This window comes from Rattus rattus, chromosome 12 (genome assembly GCF_011064425.1).
Source record: "Rattus rattus isolate New Zealand chromosome 12, Rrattus_CSIRO_v1, whole genome shotgun sequence".
NCBI lineage: Eukaryota > Metazoa > Chordata > Mammalia > Rodentia > Muridae > Rattus > Rattus rattus.
The window spans coordinates 27,011,898-27,032,706 of NC_046165.1; the positions used below are offsets into that span (position 1 = coordinate 27,011,898).

The 20,809-nt window shown below is 36.8% G+C and overlaps 1 pseudogene; it reads right to left on the reverse strand.

Moving 5' to 3' along the window:
• Positions 1–1,097: 1,097 nt before the first annotated feature.
• On the reverse strand, positions 1,098–3,221 carry LOC116913911 (annotated as a pseudogene).
• Between the last annotated feature and the right edge of the window lie 17,588 nt (positions 3,222–20,809).

Genomic DNA, 20,809 nt, shown 5'->3' on the forward strand with positions numbered 1-20,809 from the left:
GGTTTGAACTGCTCTGGAGATCGGTAAAAACCTGTTAACCTGGGAATAAGGAGGGAAGGGAAGGTTCTGACAAAGTGCGGTTCTAAGTACATGTTTAAATGAGCAACGGTAAACAACAACAAAAAGGAAAAGAAGAAAAAAAGACAGAGTGGTATAATGCTGTTTTGTTCCAATGCTGTAGTCTCAGTCCGAGACGCGAAGAATGAAGTCTGCGGTACTGAAGAGGGGTTGCTGTGGTCAAGTAGCGCATAGGTGGCTGGGCGGCGTGTGTGAGACACAGCATGACAGTGGGCCATGGCCACAGGACAACCCCACAAAGGTGGGAGGGGCTATTCAGGGGCCTGGGCTAAGTTGGCTCGGGCCTCTTGGTGCCTGCAGGGCAGGGTCAGTGGTGTTAGTGATGATGATAATGGTGGTGGTGGTGGTGGTGGTGGTGGTGGTGGTGGTGGTGGTGGTGGTGGTGGTGGTGGTGGTGGTGGTGGTGGTGGGTGGGACAGCGGCCAGCGGTAAGGCAGGCAGTGTTGGGGCTCATCTCACACCTGGAGCTCTCCCTGCTCTTGCTGGCAGCAGCAGAAAGACTAGGGTCCTTGTCGCTAACCAAAACTAGACTCTGAAGAAAACCCTTGATGTCCTCTTGTAGCCACAGGCACAGATGAGCAGTGATGGCTTCCCAGGACGTTGGTAGGTGGGTGCCACCCAGCCAGTGTGGGTGTCCAGATGGCGTCACGTGTAGGGGCCTTTTATAGTTAATCATTAAAAAACATGTTGATTTTCTGAATATCAAGTCTCCTTACTGGTTTTAAATAGCTTATAACAAAAGTGTAAATGTTAGAATGTTCTAGCAAGTAGGGGACCAGCTATAAGCCACAGAGGCAGTCTCAACTCTGGTTGTAGCTGGGGGACATGGCTTGCTCACTTGAACTTGGCCGGTAGAAAATTTTGCAGTGGATTCCAAAAGTATGGGGTTACAAACACTTGCTTGGTAATAGGCACAGTAGAGACGTTGTGCTGTGTGGCTGCATTGGCTTGGCCCAGGCCTGCAAAGCCACGTACCCACCACCCTCTGAGCCTACACAGAGGTCCAATTATTGCCCAGACTAGGAATCAAGCTCAGAATTGCTCTCAACTCCAGAATTCTCAGGCCGTAGACAAGGCCACAGCTGCTCCTGACGCTCCTTCACCCCCTTTCTCCAGGTACTCACAGGCCACGTCAGCTCGAAGCTGCTCATGGTCAGCCTCTGCATGCTGCAGCTTTGCCTGCGGGTCCTCAGTCTGGGCTGAGTACTTGGCATGCAGGTGCCCAGCCTTGCAGCGGTTTTCACACAACCGGACCTGCCGTGCCTGCCCCAGCTCTCACTTCAGACACACCCAGGACTCGTTGGTCTCTTCCATCTTCTTCTCATTTTCAGTTCGAAGCGGCTCAATCTCTTTCTTCAAACTGCAGCTGGCCTCTGTGACTTCCTATCGTTTCTCCTTGGCCACACGCAAGAATTCTAGCTCATGGTGCAGGCTGCGCTTACCCTGCTGGGCTGCTGTCAGCTTCTCCTCTTGCTTAACTATCTGTATTTTGACCACCTCCTACAGGAATTTTTCTTTGGCTTCCTTGGTATCCAGGCCAATCCCCAGGGTTTGCCGTAGGTGCTCCAACTCTGCCTCCAGCCCACTTGGAGCATCAGCATGAGCAGCAGCATCAAGGGCAGCCATAGGTGGAGTGTGCATGCCCAAGGGAACTTAAATCAGGTATCAGCATGTCTGGGGCTCCTGGTGCATCGGTGGCCAGCTTCTGTTTTCCTGCCTGAATACAAGTAGTAAGAGGTTCTGGTGCCCAGGAGACTACGGTGGTGCATAATGGATTGTTCACAACCTTTTGCTGGGTCGGTGGTGCCACTTGTCTCAAAGCTCCTGTAGGAGTAGAAGCTGTAAGAGAATTCTTACAAGTTTTGAAGCATATAAATTATACTTTTAATATTAAAATAATGAGTATGTGCACTGACATAACTCTAGCAAGCCATAACTAATGGATTGAAAGTTACGAGCATTTTAATTATATTACGATCACTTCGATAATATCTCCTCAAATTATATTAAAATTAGGTGTTCAAATATATGTGTAACATAGAACATATTATATGTTGCATCTTGTCACATGATAAAATTGTCTTGCGTATCTAAAAGTGTTTTAGTCAGGATTCCATAGAATTACAGAACCAAAAGGACGAATATATGAAATCAATATATCAGCTTGGAAATAGTATCAACGATTAAACCAAACCTGGGAAGCTGAGAAGTTGGCTGGCACTTGCTCCTTGGGTCTGAATAATACCGCAATAGTTGGACCAGTCCCGCAAGTGTTGTTTCTCACAGTGTAACTTGGGGGAGGTGACAACTAGTACTGCCTTGGTCCACTAGGTGGGGTGGTCAGTAGTTCCAATCTGGCTCTCTAAGGCATAAAGATTGGCAACTACATCCAATACCTAGTTTATGATGAGTGTCTATAAACTGCCTCTATAATCAGAGAATCATCACCAGCCCATTTTTGATGGACAAGTTTTGTGCATTTATGTTAGAATAATCAGGAATATATAATATAATATTATTTGTATAAAAATAATTAAGTCAGTATTAACAATGATTGAACACTACAAACAAATACAGAACAGTCTCATTTCTCCGTGTAAATATGTATAGCGGGGTTAAGAATGCGCTTTAAATAAAATATTCAGCAAACCATGCGATTTTTTTTTTTTTTTTTAGTTTTCAAGTATTATTTTTGTTCACTAGTAATTCAACTGTTCCTTTAAAACTATGGGTTGGTCATAATTTTATTGCTTATTGCAATCTGGATAGCTGGCTTCACCCAGGAAAGTCCTGCACCTCGCCTGGGCAGCAGAGCAAAAAGGCTCTGGTGGAAGAGGAATCCGCGAGGCAGCCAGGAGCGCGAAAGCACAGGGAAGACTTGGTTCCCCTCAATCCCTTCCTGTTTCCACCGGTGACAGAAGACGGGCCCAGGGGGAATTATCCCTGTCCCTTGTCAGGTACAGTAATAACAAGATCTGGTCCTGTACCTCACCTGGGCACTACGGTAAAACTGACCCTGATGGGGAAGGTGAAGGTGAGCGAACCCCTAGGGTAAGAGTGGGTCCCTCAGCAGCTGCAGGGCTCAAGAGAATGACCCTAGCCTCAACTGGGCACCACAGTGGAGCTGGCTCTGTGGCTTCCATGCCGGTGAGCTGGCTGGCCCTGGGGGCATAGGAGCAGGTGCTACTCCTTGCTGGCTGCTACTTTGGCTGAGCTGGCTGAGTTATGCAGGAGAGTTTGTTCTTGTAGTGCGGGTGCTTGCGAACTGGAAGGCTGACCCACTCAATTACCACCCAGGTCCATATCCAGGGCTTTGAGTTGGCCCACCCTACATCCACCTCTTTCCTAAAGGGCTGAAGCAGGTGAAGGGGCCTGTCCTGCAGAACTAAAGCTGGAGGATCTCCATGACACAGGGCAACAACAGTATATCCAGAAAGTCCCAGTGATAATCCAGTATTGAGAGTGCAGCAGAAGCCAGAGCCCTCGAACCAGGCCAATGATCGATTGCAATGAACATTTTCAATAAATATTTGTGGACGAAAAAGTATACTGTGTAACACACTGTGACACACCATAACACCCACGATGAGATGTTTATTATTATTATTTATTATTATTATTATTAATGTATTATTATTATGATAAATTTTCTCTTGGTGAGAAGATTGCAAGAGCAAAGGGGAAAAAGAGATCTGAGATTAGTAGAATTGGGGTTCATGAAGTGAATTCACAAAATAATCAATTAAAACGTCTTAAAAAATTAAATAAAATAATGAGGTGGAAAAACAATTATATTTTTAGGAAAAATTCTTTGTGATAGTTAAAATAAAACATGTTATTTTAAAAACTATTTATTAGTTATATTTCAAAGTTTAGATTGTCAATAAAATGTTGCTGCATATTTCAAAATTATGCTTCAAGTGTAAAGATGAGGAGAGAATAAGAATACCTGATGTAAATTATAAAACAACTAAATTACTATCTAACTTATTAAGCCAACACAAACTATAGCTGATTCTCTTTCTTTATCTGCTTCACTTAAATTGTATTTATTTTTTATATAGTAAATATTCACTAATGGGCTTGAAACAATTTTTGAAATCTGGTTTTGAGTATATGGGAAGTAAGCTGTAAACACTAAAATATGAAACCTTGTTGTAATGGGGTTACATTTATAGTAATGGAAATTTCCAAATATTATATTATATTTTTGCTAACACTCCCAAACATTTTTGTGTGTATTTCTTAGCAGTTTCTTATACTATAAAAGTAGAGCATTTTCTTTACCCAGAACATGTTCTTTAAAATAGGCACGTTCATATTTGTAGCCACAGTTTTGTACATCATTTGAAATAATTGTATTTACAAAACAAAATTACTTCACTCATCAAAAAGGACTGGGAAGATGGTATATTGATGTAAATATATAAATTATGTAATGGGTTTCATGAGGATATATATAATACTTGTTTACTAATTTTCCCTGAGAATCAGATCCCCATGTTTAAATTTGCGAGTTAGGAAGATCAAATTTCATCCCATTAGAGATACAGTAATAACTTTGTAATTAGTAAAATCAGTGTCACACTGCATAATCAGCTCACTGAACTTATATATTACAGAAAAAATATAATAAAAAAATTCCTTGATAGTAACATAACTGTCCCATTAAAGTCTTGATTAACTTTACAACAATAAAACAGTATCATTTTACTTTTATAAATTAGCAGGCAAATTGGAAATATATCAAACAAGGCTCCTGCATCTTTAAAGGAGGGAAGCCTGCTTAATTTAAATAATACAATGCTGGCGACATTAATTTCTTATGGTAGGGATTTAACAACTCGCTTTGGAATGTGAGACCAAAATTATGTTTCAGCAGTTCCATGGTAAATGTTTCAAGGAATGCCATGCGGCTCCTAGGCACTGCACGACATAAGAGGTATCAGAACCAATTGATGTGTGAAATGACAATTGCGAGCATCCATTCCAGATGAGCTGACCCACCCCGATTCCACCCTGCTGATCCTGTTTGGTCAGCAGGTAACTTCCACCATCTGCTTCTGTGATAGCAGAAGAATCTGTTTCCTTCATGCGTACCTAAATGGTGAAGTCTGTGGGATACAGGATCCAGCTTGTCCATCATGGGCTATTGTGCATTGTTCTGTTTTATCTCGAAAGACTAAGTTTCGCTTAGCAGGTATTTTCTTTCAGCAGCATGGAAACAGTTTGTATCCTGAGCATAATCAGACTGAGGTGTGTAAATTTTTAATGGGGACCACACATAACATAATAACATAGAATTTGCTGTGATTTGCTGTGATTTGCTGTTTGTATCGCTTACACCCTTATGATGATATCATAATAATTACTTTTAATTCAGTACTTTTTGTGATTATACAACTGGACATGGAAACTGTACAGCTTTTACATTACATATATGTCCTGTCGCTTTAACTAATTTACAAGCTGTTTGCCTTGTTCTTCCTATTTCCTTCTCAGAAACCAATGTTACACTAAATATTTAATAAATTACTTAAATAAACTGCCAATTAGAAAAAAAGGCAGCAATTAATTCAAGGAAATTCCTGAAAGTTCACAACTTGGGAGTATTTTTAGGCTTTGCTGGTATACAAAGATAATCTTACCCAAATGCAGTTTCAAAAATCTGACGATGTTGAAGTTAGTTTTATAACTATTCACGTTTTTTTGTTAATAGGATGTGTGAAGAAGTGGTTCTTACATAATGCCAATGCTCTTCCATCAACATTCATGCAACTGCATCAGAATTCAATTATATCACAGCAAGTAGCAGTTCTGTAAGTTGTAGGAATGTGCAAAATATCCCTCTCCACCAGTGACATGCCACTAGTTAAAAACAACACAACAAAGGAGCCTTTTGACATCCCCAGAACAAAACATTCCTTTAAAGAAAATACATTTGGCCCTGTGTTTTCTAGTGAAACATCTTTTAAAAGATTTACTGAGTCACATCTTTTTAAAATAGATCAAATGTTTTAAATAATAACAGGTTATTAGAAAAAAAACATGCAAGAATAAACGTGCAAACGCTTCACTCAACAAATCAACCAATTATTGTTATTAAACATTAATTTCATCCCCCCATTTTTAATGCCTTGAGAAAAGAGAATGGCATAATTGATGACAAAATATTTGTTTGTAGAAAGTGTGTAGACCCAATCATGACAGGATTACTGTAATTTCTGCAGGAAAAATGTTTCCATATCCCCATGTCTATGTATGAAAGGGTATTTGCTGTCAGTTAACCATTTTAATCCCCAAAAGTGAGTAAATTCAAATAAACACTCCCCCACACACACATGCGTGTGTGTATGTTTGTCAATTCTTTAGAATCTTCTAGGATTTAGCTTTACCAGTCCTGGTATAGTACTATCATGATACAAGGTGTGTGTTTATGAATTTGCAATATGCATGTATCCTATGAAAGTAGTTTTTTATATGATTATGGACCATTATGTCATAAACCAAAGAAAAACCATTTCATCACTCCTGAGTATCATCTCCACTTATGAGATCTCTAGGCAGCAGGTTACCTTGTAAAAACCCTTTTCTTGAAGTTTTCAGATGGACTGTTATTGGAAATAATATCACTAGATATTCCCTAAGCACTGACCAAATACTGAGCATTTTTCTAAGGTCTTCACACTCACAATTCATTACACTCATAAGGAAAACATTCCCAGGAAGAGATGATTATGATTCCTGTTCTTGAATGAACTTTTGGTTGACTCAGATTCTCTTTCCCTTTAAAATTACTGTGAGCTTTGTGTAAATTGGAGGTATTAGCACAGTGTTAAGTGTTGGAAATATTTTCTCCAGTTGTCATGGGTGTTTACTTCTTCACAATTTATGACAATTCCTGAGAGCAGTGTTGTGAGGCTTTTCAAAATTAAGTAGATATCTAAGGCTATTATTCATCATAGTCTCTCCAAGAAACAGAAAACTCAATTACTTTAGTGTTTGCAAAGAAACTGTTAATTTAGCTTACTGTGAGGAAATAAAATAAAGGGCTCAGTAAAACTCCTTTAATCTGGAATGTGGTAGCATATATAATATTAAATATGCTCAACAACACAGTTCCTGATATTCAGATATTTTAAGTGTGTTACAGGAAATTTTCTGCTTCTTTCTTCCTGGACATTTCATGAAAGTAATTGTTGCTGGTAACATGGGTATGCATTAGGTCTCTTCTCAGGAATAAACTCATACATGCATAATTAAATTTGAAGTAAATTGTAACTTATAGCTTAAATCATGGAAAGAATAGTTACATTTGTGTTAACAATGGAAGCCATTTACAACATACACCAGTTAGAAATGGAATCCTGTTCTTTTATAGGGACTCAGAAAAATTTAAAAGGTATATGTTATCATTCATTACAAATAGCCTGTGTTTTGAAAACATATTGATAATTTAGAAAGTCTGAAAATGATAGTGGATTAATGAATTCCTGTGTTAATGAAGTTGGAACATTTATGGACTAATCCATGCAATGCACTTCATGAACCAAGTTCTCATCTTAAGGTAAAGGTTTGTAAGGATTAGACTGAAAGGTATGTATGCATGAGGATATTCATACAGGGGCAACTCTATTTGCTCATTTAAAATCAGGAATCATAACCACCTCTGCTTGGGAACTTCTTTCTTGGGTGTATAATGAATTGCGGGTGTGAAGACATCAGAAGAATGATCAGGATTTGGTCAATTCTTAGAGAATATCTAGTGGTATTATTTTTTAATAATATTCCATCTTAAAACTTTAAGGAAAGGATTTTTCAAGACAGCCTGCTATCTAGAAATCTCATAAGTGGAGACAGTGCTCAGGCATAGTGAAATAACTTTTAGAGGAATTCAAACAAGGTTGGAGTGTGTTGTCTCACCCAACAGTAGTGGACTAGGAAGGTGAAGGGCAGTTCAAGAGAGAGAGGCTTATACTGAAGCCCAGGATCCCATGATGCAGTAACATCAAGAAAAAATGTCAAGGAGGTGAGGAAGCAAGGGTGTTGTCAACTGTGTCTGGTGGAATTGGCATATGGAAGATCATCCCATCTTCAAGGCCAGGTTTAAAATGATTTGCTTCAAAATGGCCGACAGTTTTTTCCTGAACATTCTCTCGATTGAATACTGGAAGTCTTTTAAAATTGTTTCCAGTGTTTTAATGAAGAATGTAATCAATTTGATAAAGCTTTATGAAGAGTAGGTGACATAAAATATAGCCCTAGCTTATGGAAATAATCATAAATGTGAGATATGTATTTATAATATTTATCAACTATTTTTACATTATCATCATGGCACCTATCGTGACATTATTTTTAAAAAGTTAAAGCTATAAGCAGTTATAATTAGATGTATTTTGAAAAGGAGAAGAAAAGTAATATGGTAAATAAGAGGTTGTAATGATAATAAGCAAATGTGAATTAAATTTAATTCCTCATCATGCTGCGACACCTTATGTAGTTAAAAATCACGTCAATGTTTTCATGTTGAATGCTTAAGTCATATATCAATTTTTTCTGATAATTTCTATTTGCAGGAAATTGTCAATGTGAGACACGTCCCATGTGGGGATAACATTAGAGAGCTAAAAGGGATGGCGTCCAAGTGAGTAAGATATCACATCAGCACCCTAACTACTTCACAGCCTGAAGACAACTGTGAGGCAGCCAACACAAGGGCAGGGAGCGGCTGCCAAGGAGCCAGATGCTATTGCTGGAAAGAAAATTTTCTCAGCTCAGCATCTGGATGTCATAATGCAATCCAGAAAATCAAGGACAAACGAAAGTTTTACAAAGGAGAATGCTGCCTTTAGCTAAATGCTGTGCATACTGCAAATGGCCTACCTTGATATCGTTCTTATTAATTGACAAAGTCAAAATCAGGTGACATTGTTCTGAGTTTTCTCCTTCCTAGTGATAATGTCTCTGAAGACATTTACCTCTAGGTTCATGATTATTTGAATGTGGCATCCCTTACAGTCTTGGACATTCGAATTCTTGATTCAAGAGATGTGGCTGTGCAGAATCAAATACTTCACTGACGACAGGTTCAAAGATTCATAGCCCAGGACATTTTCAGTGCATTCTCTCTGCTTCTTACTTGTAGTTCAAAATGTATGCTATCAGGTCGCAGACCCCAGCTGCCATGCTGCCACTATGCCACTGTGACTCCTATGTGTCTACAAATGTCAGCCTGCAAAAGTAAATAATGCCATGTTGTAATAAGAGGTATCATACTTGTTTCTAGAGCTAAAAGGAATGAGCCTTTGAAAACATGAGGCTGGAATAACTTTCTACACATGTGTAAAGAGAAGTTGAGAGGAAGCTTTGCCTGTTTCTCTGCAATATTCAAATAAAGATGTAAGGCCTTCAGATTCTATAGTCCTGATAAATTCCTCTAAGGTCCTCATAAAATGAAAATTTATCCACAGGAGAACAGAAAATAAACCAAAGATTCGATGGCTTAGATATGAGTTATTATTCGAATCATAAAACTATATGTCTAAAGAATTTAATCTGTAAAGAAATTACTTCTACATTAAAAGCAACATAAAAAGAACTATTTGCAAAATGTATTTATACAATTCAAGTATATTGTGTTGTATAAATACAATTTAATGATTTAATTTAATGATTATAATACCATGTTCTTTGATCAATAATGTTCAATGCATTTAAAAATTAAGTTGGTATAAAATGATAATTGCACCACATTAAGCTCTTCATACTGGTTACTGATGTGATACATTTTAAAGTCATGAAATTATGTATTAAATAATACAATTTAATTGAATAAGTTGTAGTCAAAGCATATTGTGTTCCAAACAATAAGAATTACAGAAACCAATCCAAATTAAAATATGGCCTATTTTTCTGTTTTTGACAAAATTGTAAATATGTAACACTTGTGTTTTTTCTATGAACATCATTAAGGACCTAGACAGGAACTGCTCTCCAGTTCTGCTTTGTTTTAACCTCAGTTTAATTTCCACAGCTTTTAGAATTTCTTCTGAGTAAAAATATTGATTTGTATGTTTGTTTATTCATGTCTTCTTAATCAATCAATGGTCTTGTTAAGTTTCAGTCTCTGATAATTAAAAAGCAATATTAAGGCCATCTCAAATGGTAAAGGTGCTTTTTACATCTCATTTACAGTGAATATCATTGTTAATTTTCTACCTGTGAAGAAGGTAAATTTATGCTCAACCTTTGTGGTCGACTCCCTTGTATTTATTTAGGTTTTGGTTGGCTGTATCCAAACTCCAGATTCTTCTGGAGGGAATGGGTGTGCTGATTGTGTAGATGTGTGCTATCATGCCTGAAGTTCATTAGTTGTCCACCTGCTTGACTGTCCATGATGCTAAGGGAAAAAATAAAACAAGGAAAAGCACAACTGAGGGCTATTTCTAGATGCTAAGTAAGCCTGCTCATCTGCTTAGAGAGATGTAGTATGAAGGTCCAGTGCAAGGTCAGCAGGTTTAGAAGGCAGAGAGAAGTGTGACCCATTAGCAATTAGACACACTTAGCAATACTATGTTTTAAAATGAACCGTTCTTCCTTCTTCAACTCTTACACCCTCTCTAAAAGAAGTCAGTAAGGTCTTTTTTCCAAGAGGCTCGTCTGTGTGCTTACGTAGTAGATGGAAATGAGGTGGAACTTAAATACATCTGAAAAAGAACAAAGACATTATTTCACATGTGAAATGTTCCCCGAATAGTTTGTGTTCTGTTAAATCAACAGTTCTACAAGAAAGCTCTCTAGGGTTTTGAAGTTGCTGAGGAGAGCCCAAATGAGATTAATTGAATCAATAGTTTTATAGCCTTCATATATTCACCATGCTGCTCTCTAGTTGGTAGAATTTTCTCTGTTTCTCAGTGTCATAATTCATTATCTTTCATGTAGACTGATTCTCCAAGATGCACTGTAATAATAGGTCCTATAGTTAAGCTTTTAATGATTTGTTTTTGATATTAATTATGTCATCTGATCAGTCATGTTATGACCCATTGTCCTAAATTATGTGGAAGTTGGGATTCCAAGAGAATTTGTGTTGAATAGTGAAGAAATACTATGACAAAAACAAATAAATAAAAGAACACTGGAAATGTAAAAAAAATGTCCATAACAATGATGAGGCCAATGAGAAACATGGCAGAGAATGTACACAGGATGAGCATCTTCATACTAGCAAAAGTACCTGCATGGACCAGAGTACCAGACCTGAAGCAGCCTTCAGAGATGTGTCTGGTCATTTGAACAGTGGAGTCATACATCAATCAGCATCTCCAGTCTTAATGTCCTCGCTGTGAGTAGCTCCCGAAGTATATTTAGTTACAAACAGACTGCAAGCTTCAAAACATTAGTAATGACACTGAAAAATGATATGGCATCTTCATTATCTCTTTGTAATGAGTAATTTACAATGCTTAATATCATTGGTAATAATACCATTGCCCATGGTAGCAATGAATCCCTAAACTATAAGGTTTTATAATGTTTTCCTTTTTGCCTGGATTTTCAATTTTGTTTCTCTAGTCTTAGAAGCTGACTTTATTTCTTACTCTTCTTGATGACACTATTCTTTAATATTGTACTTACTGAAGACCTATGACCTTTTAAGTCATCATAAAGCGTGCCTTATATTTTTAACTTCTTACTGTTTATCACATAAGATAAATTGTTATTTTAAAGGCTATATGTAGTAGCAAAAAATAAAGCCAAAAGACACCAACCCAAGCTATTGCTGACACTGGCAGGCCACATATATCTGCAGTGTATTTTCATCTCAATCAGCAAAACACCTTAACCTGACTCGTTAAGTTTCCAATTTCCATCCCACACTGTCGCTGGCTACTCTCTGGCCCCATCAGTAACAGCCTTCTCTGGCTTCTTTGCTAGCCCCAGCAGCAGCTGTCTAGCTCATGGCCCTCTGATCTGAACTCTTCTTACATTCCCTCCACCTCCCTGTACTTATAGACAAAACTCCCAGTAACTCCCATTAAAATCAAAACTCGATAAGTTTGTAATTTATCAGTCAGATCTATAACAGTAAATTCTCACTCCACAAAATGAGGACACAATAAACTCAGAGCCAATTAATATTGATGTAAGCTGCCCACCTAGATAAGAGAAATTGTCCTGTAATAATTCATCCCTTATGAGATATTCATAACTACCTATTGCCTTTAAGTCCACACAAAACTGGGTTGCCTTTCTCTGACTCCATCTTGGCTCTTCTTTCCCTTTCTCTCCCCTCACCAAAACTCTGTGCCCGCCTTACTTTATCACTGCCCAATCACAGGCTTTGCCTTACCTTATGCCTGATCTTACCCGCATAGAGACATCAATCCTCACCTAGATATGAATGACCTCATGCAAATCAATTGTACATCATTAGTGCAGTGGAGCTGTTTCCTTTTTAACCATTAATTAAGAAAAACTAAGTTACCATAAGATTCCACCTCACACCAGTCAGAATGGATAAATTAAAAAAAAACTCAGGATACAGTAGATGCTGGTGAGGCTGTGGAGAAGGAGGAATACTCCTCTATTGTTGATGGAAATGCAAGCAGGTACAATCACTCTGGAAATCAGTCTAGAAGTTCCTCAGAAAATTGGACATAGTCCTACCTGAGGACCCATCTCTACCACTCCTGGGTATATACTCAAAAGATGCTCCAACCTATAGCAAGGACACATGCTCCACTATGTTCACAGCAGCCTTATTTATAATAGCCAGAAGCTGGAAAGAACCCAGATGCCCTTCAACAGAGGAATGGATACAGAAAATGGGGTACATCTACACAATGGAATATTACTCAGCTATCAAAAACAACGACTTTATGAAATTCGTAGGCAAATGGTTGGAACTGGAAAATATCATCCTGAGTGAGGTAACCCAATCACAAACGAACACACTTGATATGCACTCACTGATAAGTTATTATTAGTTCAAAAACTTGGAATGCCCAAGGTGCAATCCACAGACCACATGAAGCACAAGAAGAAGGAAGACCAAAGTATGGATGCTTCGGACCTTCTTAGAAGGGGGAACAAAATGCAGGAGGAAATACAGGGCCAAAGTGTGGAGGAGAGGTCGAAGGAAAGGACATCCAGCAACTGCCACACCTGGGTATACATCCCACATATAGTTACCAAATCCAGATACTATTGAGGATGCCAAGAAGTGCATGCTGACAGGAGCATGAGATAACTGTGCCCCTGAGAAGCTTTGTCAGAGACTGACAAATACAGAGGCAGATGCTCACAGCCAACCATTGGACTGAGAACAGGTTCTCGAATGGAGGAGTTAGAGAAAGAACTGATGGAGCTGAAGGGGTTTGCAACCCCGTAGGAAGAACAACAATATCAACCAATCAGACACCCCAGAGATCCCAGGGACTAAACCACCAACCAAAGAGTACACATAGAGGGACCCATGGCTACAGCCACACATGTAGCAGAGGATGGCATTGTCTGGCATCGATAAGAAGAGAGACCCTTGGTCCTGTGAAGCCTGACGCCTCAGTGTAGGGGAATGCCAGGGCTGGGAGGCAGGAGGGAATGGGTGGTGAGGTGTGGGAGCGCCCTCATAGAAGCAGTGGGAGGGGAATGGGAGAGGAAACCCAGAAAGGGTATAACATTTGAAATGTAAAGAAAGAAAATTTTCAATAAAAAACAAAGTTATTTAAAAATCAACTAATGCCTGCTCAGTTTAGAAACAGCTTAGTAGCTAGATGTTTAACGAAGACAATTTTCAATATGATATTTTTCTTAGAAACATTACATTCAGATATTACCATGAATGATTGTGTTCTTGCAAAGGATATTCTGTTATCTATTTATTTCCAGTCCCTAGTAATGGAGGCATTGATTAATTTATATTATGTATAAATTTTATAAGCCAATTTCACGGGTACTTTAAAAAGTATGGTTATAAGCAGCTACGTCCTTCTTGTTTAAAAATACTCCCTTCTTATAACAGATTGACACGATCCAGTATCGAAATGCATTCTAAGCTATCAGTTCAATCATCCTGGTAAGTGTGTTGTGGGTTCCTTTTCTCTTAGAGGAGCACATATGGCAGTTGATGAAGAAAAGCAAGCTTTCTCTGTGACTTTGAACCTGCACCTTTGCTTCTGCGTTTGTGTTGCTGCAATGGGTGACTTTCACAACAGGAAATCAGGCCAATTTAAAGTCCAGGCACCAAGCAATTTGAGAACCACCAGCTTTATGCAGTAATATAATTATTCCCTCCGAGGCGCTTAATTGTATTCATCACACCATGATTTTTGCACAAATTAAGCATGAATTTACTGCTATATATAACTTGCATTGCAGTTAACATTCTGGAAACAAATTTCAAGGAGAGAGAATTTTAGACTTATTCATCCCCTGAAATCACAAGTTCCAAAGCATCATGTGTACTTTAAGGTCATTGTTTCTCCCTTTTTGCCTCTAAATAACAGAGCTGCCAAACTGTGAAAGAGAAAGTAAATAACCGGAACTGGATTTCTCCATTCCCTTTTCCAGCTTCTTCTCCCCCCGAAATGCGGAAATTAAAAGTTCTGAATGTTTCCTGTGATTATTTTGTTTTTCAAGACAGAATTAGGAGCTGGACATAAAGTCCCACTGGATAAAAAACAGCATGCGTTCTCAAACTCAGATGTCACGTATTCTCTAAATAGACTGCAAGTACCAGGAAAAATATACCTCAAAGATCTTTGTGAATATGCACACACTTAGAATTCACACTGAGAAGGTGAATTCACATTTCCTTATTTAAAAAAGAGTGAACCAGAAATACTTTACTTCGGGATTCTTTTCTTAGTGTTTTATATTGTGGGTTATAATTTAATTACCCCACTTGCCATTTTTTTTGCATTCCTAAAATCCTCCCCCATACTCTATTTCAAATCATATCGTGTGTGTATGTGTGTATGTGTGTGTGTGTGCGTGTGTGTGTGTATTCCTATCTACATAAATAAAACCTGCTCAGTGTCTAAATCATTCCTCATATGTATGTTCTTACCATTTGGTACTGGCTAATCATTTTGTGTGTTTTTCCTTGGGAAAGACTCCTGCTCTTAGCTTTCCACATTCTCTGGAGCTCTTTGTAAGGTTGAGTCCTCAAGAGCTTCCCCTACGATTGTAGCTTCTGACAGTCATGAGCGACACAGTCTCACAGCAAACTGCCTTTTCCTCTGGCTCTAATATTTAAAAAAAATGCCTTAAATAATATGCTTTGGAATTTACTTATATCACAGTTTTACAAATATTGTTTTTTAAGATATAATAAATTATTCTTATCAACGTATGTCATGAAGATTCACTTTGTTCTTTTAATCTACACATTTATTCACTCATCATCTATGCACATATAATCACACAGATGCACACACATACACAATTTGTTCTTTATGTTACACTAACAGTGTTCCAGTTAATGGTGAACACCTAATAAATATTTGCTCAGCTCAGTGTTGGTCAGCATTCCCCTGTATTATTCCTGTCTTAATAAATGAATTATAAACTTCTTGAAATGTCCAAGGGAGGCAACACATTCGTTTTCATTACTCTCCTAATTTTTTCAAAAAAAAAAAAAAAGATTGTGCAACAATCTTGACTCCAACACCACATTAAACATTCTATGCAGTCTTGGTTCTCCATGCTGCCATATTTCAGAGCTTCCAAATTCAAGTCTTTCCCTCATCTTACTGGAAACCTACAAAACCCTTTACATCATGAAAGCTCAATCCATCATTCTCAAAATGGTTAGAACATAAAGTCATAAATTCCCGCACAGGAAAGAGAGAACTCAGTACATGAATGTTACATGTCTCTCTACACTCTTTTTCATGGATGGTCTTGTACACAGCCAGTAGTGATGAGAACTATTGGAAGATTTGTAGCAGGTGGTTAGAAACTACTTTTCTTATAAAGATAGAACTCTTACTTGGGCCTACCAGTTAACCAAAAGCAGCATAAAAACATGGCATTTCTACCTCTGTATTATGAATGTGTCTCCTGCAGTTGAGTTTAGATATCTTGGTGACTCAGACTCTCTTATTAGTTCATCTCCCGTCAAGGTTGAAAGTATAGGAAAAGGTCATTGTTCCCAACCTTTCCTATTGAGACATTTTGGAGTTCATAAAATCTAGGCTAATTCCTAAACACCTTTTTTAAAGAAGCGAGACTAACCCCAAACAACAGCTAGTCAGCCCCCAAATAATGATGGTTATCTACAATACAGATATCTTGGTTTTGTCCCAATCTTTTCTCTATTTCAATATGAAGATAATGTCATACATCCTAAGATAGACTATTTTTCTGTTTTTGTAATGAGTCCATTTTGATTCAGCTGCTCTCGGCTTCTCAATGACTTACTTCTTGTAGTATTGTGACAACTCTTAGTCCTCTAGGGCTGTGGCGTCTTGACTCTTGCCCTACAACTTCTGTAACAGGTTGACTGATTTCCTTCTAGTTCTCAGTATCCAATGAATCTTTATTATATATGAGGGCTCTGTCGAAGCAAGTGCTGTTTTCACTGTAAATGTTTCTAAGAGCAAGCATGGAAAAGTGAGAATGGTTCAGCAGATGTGCATCCTGGTGTAAAATACACACAACAAGAGGGGAAACTTAGAAATCAAATGAGGGATGCTGATTATTTTTTTGAGGAAAGCCTATAACCATGGGAAATGGTAAACATATTTGTAAGGCAAAAAAATGAAGGGCTTTGGAAATTCTGCTGGTAGATTAAAGGACAACAATGGTCCAAAAAACGACCTCACCCTTTTCACTAATAAATATTTTAAATACTATCAATCTTTTTGAAGACATTTGCCACAAAATGCGAGGGAAGTTCTCAAAGAAAATGCATGTTCGGAAGCAGGACTGGCTCATAAGTAGCAGTGATGTAAGAAAGAGAAATCAATAAGGAAATATAGCTAAGTAAACAACTGTTATTTACTGGGCCACGGAATAATAGAAAGAGGAATAAATACCCTTTGGGTACATTCCAGACATATTTAGGCAAAATTTTATGTTACAAAGTTATTAAGCAACACATTAATTCTACCTTCTAATTTTCAGAATTTTAATGTTTCAGTTTGCTCATAAATTTAGTCTGTTCAGTGATCCATGGATTCGAATTTAATATTAAGAAGTATTAGATATTTTCTGCAGAGTTTCCTTACAAAAATCAATTTGTAATTTAGGTAATTAATATGTATGTGAGCTTATAAAAAAAACTTATAAGAGTGGAAGGTTCTGGAAGCTCAGAATTGCAAATTAGCACCAAAGTAACAAATGATGGAAACAATATTTTCTTATCTACATTATGCTGTTTTACAGTAAACCTTGAAAGTTGAGAATTAAAATAATTGATTTCTTGTATATGTACTTAATTATGGTGCTTGCTACCATATTATTGAGCTGAATATTAGATTGGCATTTTGCAAAACCTTTCATTTGCAAATTGTAAGCTTTTAAATTCTGTGCTCCCATCTGTCAACTTCAAGTCCATCTAGTCTATATCATTTTTAAGTGGTGTTAACAGAGCTTCATTACACAGTGATACATACTACACAAATGTTAATTATGTATTTGACCTTGTTAATGATATGGCAATGTTACAAGTTTGATTTGCTTTTTAAAACTATAGATAAGAAAAGAGAAATGAAAGGCTATAGAAAAGAATAATTAATACAATTATTTGCAAATCTATTTAAATACACACACACCAAACGTTTCTAGCATGTTACTAATTTATTTGCATTGTTCATAAGAGATGCAGTAACATTCATCATACATTGTTATTTTAAAAGAAAGTAACATGCGATCATTATACCCTGCTAATTAAGAAAAAAGTAATATAATAAAATGACATTGCTTCAAGATACTTCAAAGTAATTGGATGTGTTTTACTAGACAAAATTCAATTTCTTGCATGTTTTCTTTTTTATATGTATTTGCATTTTTATAGTAAGAGATAAGCAAAGTATGTTGAAAGTTACTATTTTTATGGTTGATTTTGAAATATTTTGCTATAGAATTCACTAATTTCTTCACCCTTCTACTCGATGATATTCATACATCCTGTTATATAATAATATGCTGCTAGAATATACAGAAATACAGGGAGAGGATCAGAGAGAGGCAGATAGAAGTTGGTAGAGAAAATTATGTATCTTGGTAAAAGAAATCAATTTATATCGATTTATTTGCGTGTTCTGCACAAGTTCCCTATAAATAAGACCATACTTTCAGTTAAATCTGTATAGATCTGCTAAAATCCAGGAATAATGACATCACCAAGCTCAACTGTGTTAAGTCACCAACAAAGGTAAAATATATATATATATATAATAATACTAACAAAGAAATGAACTCAAATTATCCAAGGGAATGAGCTGTCTACAACAGAAGAAATACAATTAACAAAGAACAAAACATTCTCCCGAAACACCAAGAGAGAACAAATTACCAGCAGTGCATAGAGAGCGTAAAAAGCATATTTATTGTCATGAATATTCATAGAGTGTGTTCCATATGCAAACAAACTTTACCGAGAGCTTCTTGAGGCTTCCTAGCATTGTAATTAACAGTCCAGAGTGGGTCTGGAGACCAAAACTTTAAATCAGATCTGAGTTTGGCACTTAAGAAAGGGTAGAAATGAAGAAAGAGGAAGATCTGCCGCCCCCCCCCCCCCATGCACAGGTCAATAGTTGACATCTTTTAGGAGCAGAAGCTGAAAGTCGGTTAACTCAGAGTGCCTCACAGGGTCTAGATGGATTGGGGAAGAAGGCCATTCTGAGGATGACCGATTTCAAGTGCGGTGCCATCAGCCGTTCTAATCTCATACTCTGTGACAAAATTTAGCGCCGAAAAATATATTTAGTAAATTCTAATAATATTTAGTCCCAATCCCTTCTTGGAGGTGACTTGGTCAGAAACCCCCGTGTGTTAGTTTTGCTTTAACTGAATGATAAAATGTGATAAGGTATTTAAAGTCAGTCAGAGAAACAACTGTACAAATAATATATGTGTGTAAAATTCCAATATAGTCTGACACATAGCCAATTCTTGAGTTTTGTTTGTTTGTTTTCCTGTATTATGTCCCAAAATGTACTTCATCTTTTGTTTCTTTTTTTAAAATCCATGTATGGCTATTATATCTATAGTAATCTAAAAAATAATTTGCAGTTTAAGTTTATAGCCATTTTACTACAGAATGTTGTTAATTTATTGACTTTCTTAGGCGACTGGGCTGATTATGGAAAGAATACCAGCCAACCTTTGTTATTTACCATGTACTGTGAATATGCATAAATGTTAAAAACAATGTCAATTAGAGATACTTCCAATTCATATAATACATTTTAATTATAAAAACTATGATTGTGTTCTTTAATACTTTTTATTTTAAAAAGTTTTATATAATAAGCATGAGGACAATATAAGACTTTTAGAATAAATTCAAAAATGAAATGCCCTTCTTGCCTTTGGGTATCTGAAATCAGCTTAGTAACATTAGAGTGTGTTTCTTTCTTTGTTAAGTTGCAGAAACACATGTCTCAAACAATTGGTAAAATTTGTTGTTCATGACAGGGAGAGAGAGTTCTGTGTATACAAGGTAAAAAGTTTAAACCTTTAAAAACTTCTTATTTTGAAAAAATCAACTTTGTATAACTGATTCATAGCCAACATGCTTTCCTGAAGAATACAGGAATAATGTAAAAGAATAATTGTCTAAATGTAGTAAGTTAAACTATATAAATGCCATTACAAATAAGCAAACAAACAAAAACCCATCAAAACAAAAGAAAACCCCTGAATGTTTTGAACAACTTAAGAAAAACAAATAGTCTATCGTTAAGAATTCCTCACATATTGGTCCCAAAACATGCAAGATTGGATGTGGCAGAAGATAAAGAGAAATAAAAAGTGAATAGAAGACAGGGGGATAGGAGAATGTAAACAGACACTGAGTACGTATGCAGGGGGTGTCTTGGCTTGGTTTGTACTATGCTTCTGATACTGGTTTGATATAGCAATCATTACAATGTGGACTTTAGAAAAGGTATTGCATTATTTCTTCCATAGGGCCTAACGTGCACATCATTGGTCTTTTACACATTAACTTCAATAGAACCAAGAAAGTATCCTCTAAAGGCATATACACATACTGACATTTAGAAATGCTGGTAATTCCAATATTTATGGTTCATAAAAATATTGTAGTTTTTACTTTTATTATTAAAATTGTGTAAAATAATGAGAAGAATAAAAGCTAAGAAACAGATCGCTATACTCAAGATTTGTGTATTTTACCTTTTTTTTAAAAAAAATTACATTTTATTTTATTAACCTGAAAGCATTAATTGGATTTTTGAAAACTATTTCCCTAATTTTGAAACAAAAAAGGAGCTTCAGAAAACTTATCTAATTAAAAATGTTAATTTAGATTAAATTAATAACTAAAATTTTAAAATTAAATAATTTCAAATAGCAATTACATAAATATATTAAAATTTAAATGAACATATCAATTTAGCAAGAGTGACTAAAGAAAATGAAGTATATCTCAAAGACAGAATCCACAGAAGTGGTTCAATTGGAATCCTGGAATCTTTTGACTTGCCATGTCCATGGAAGAATGATCTAATCACAGCTAATTCTCATCAATTTT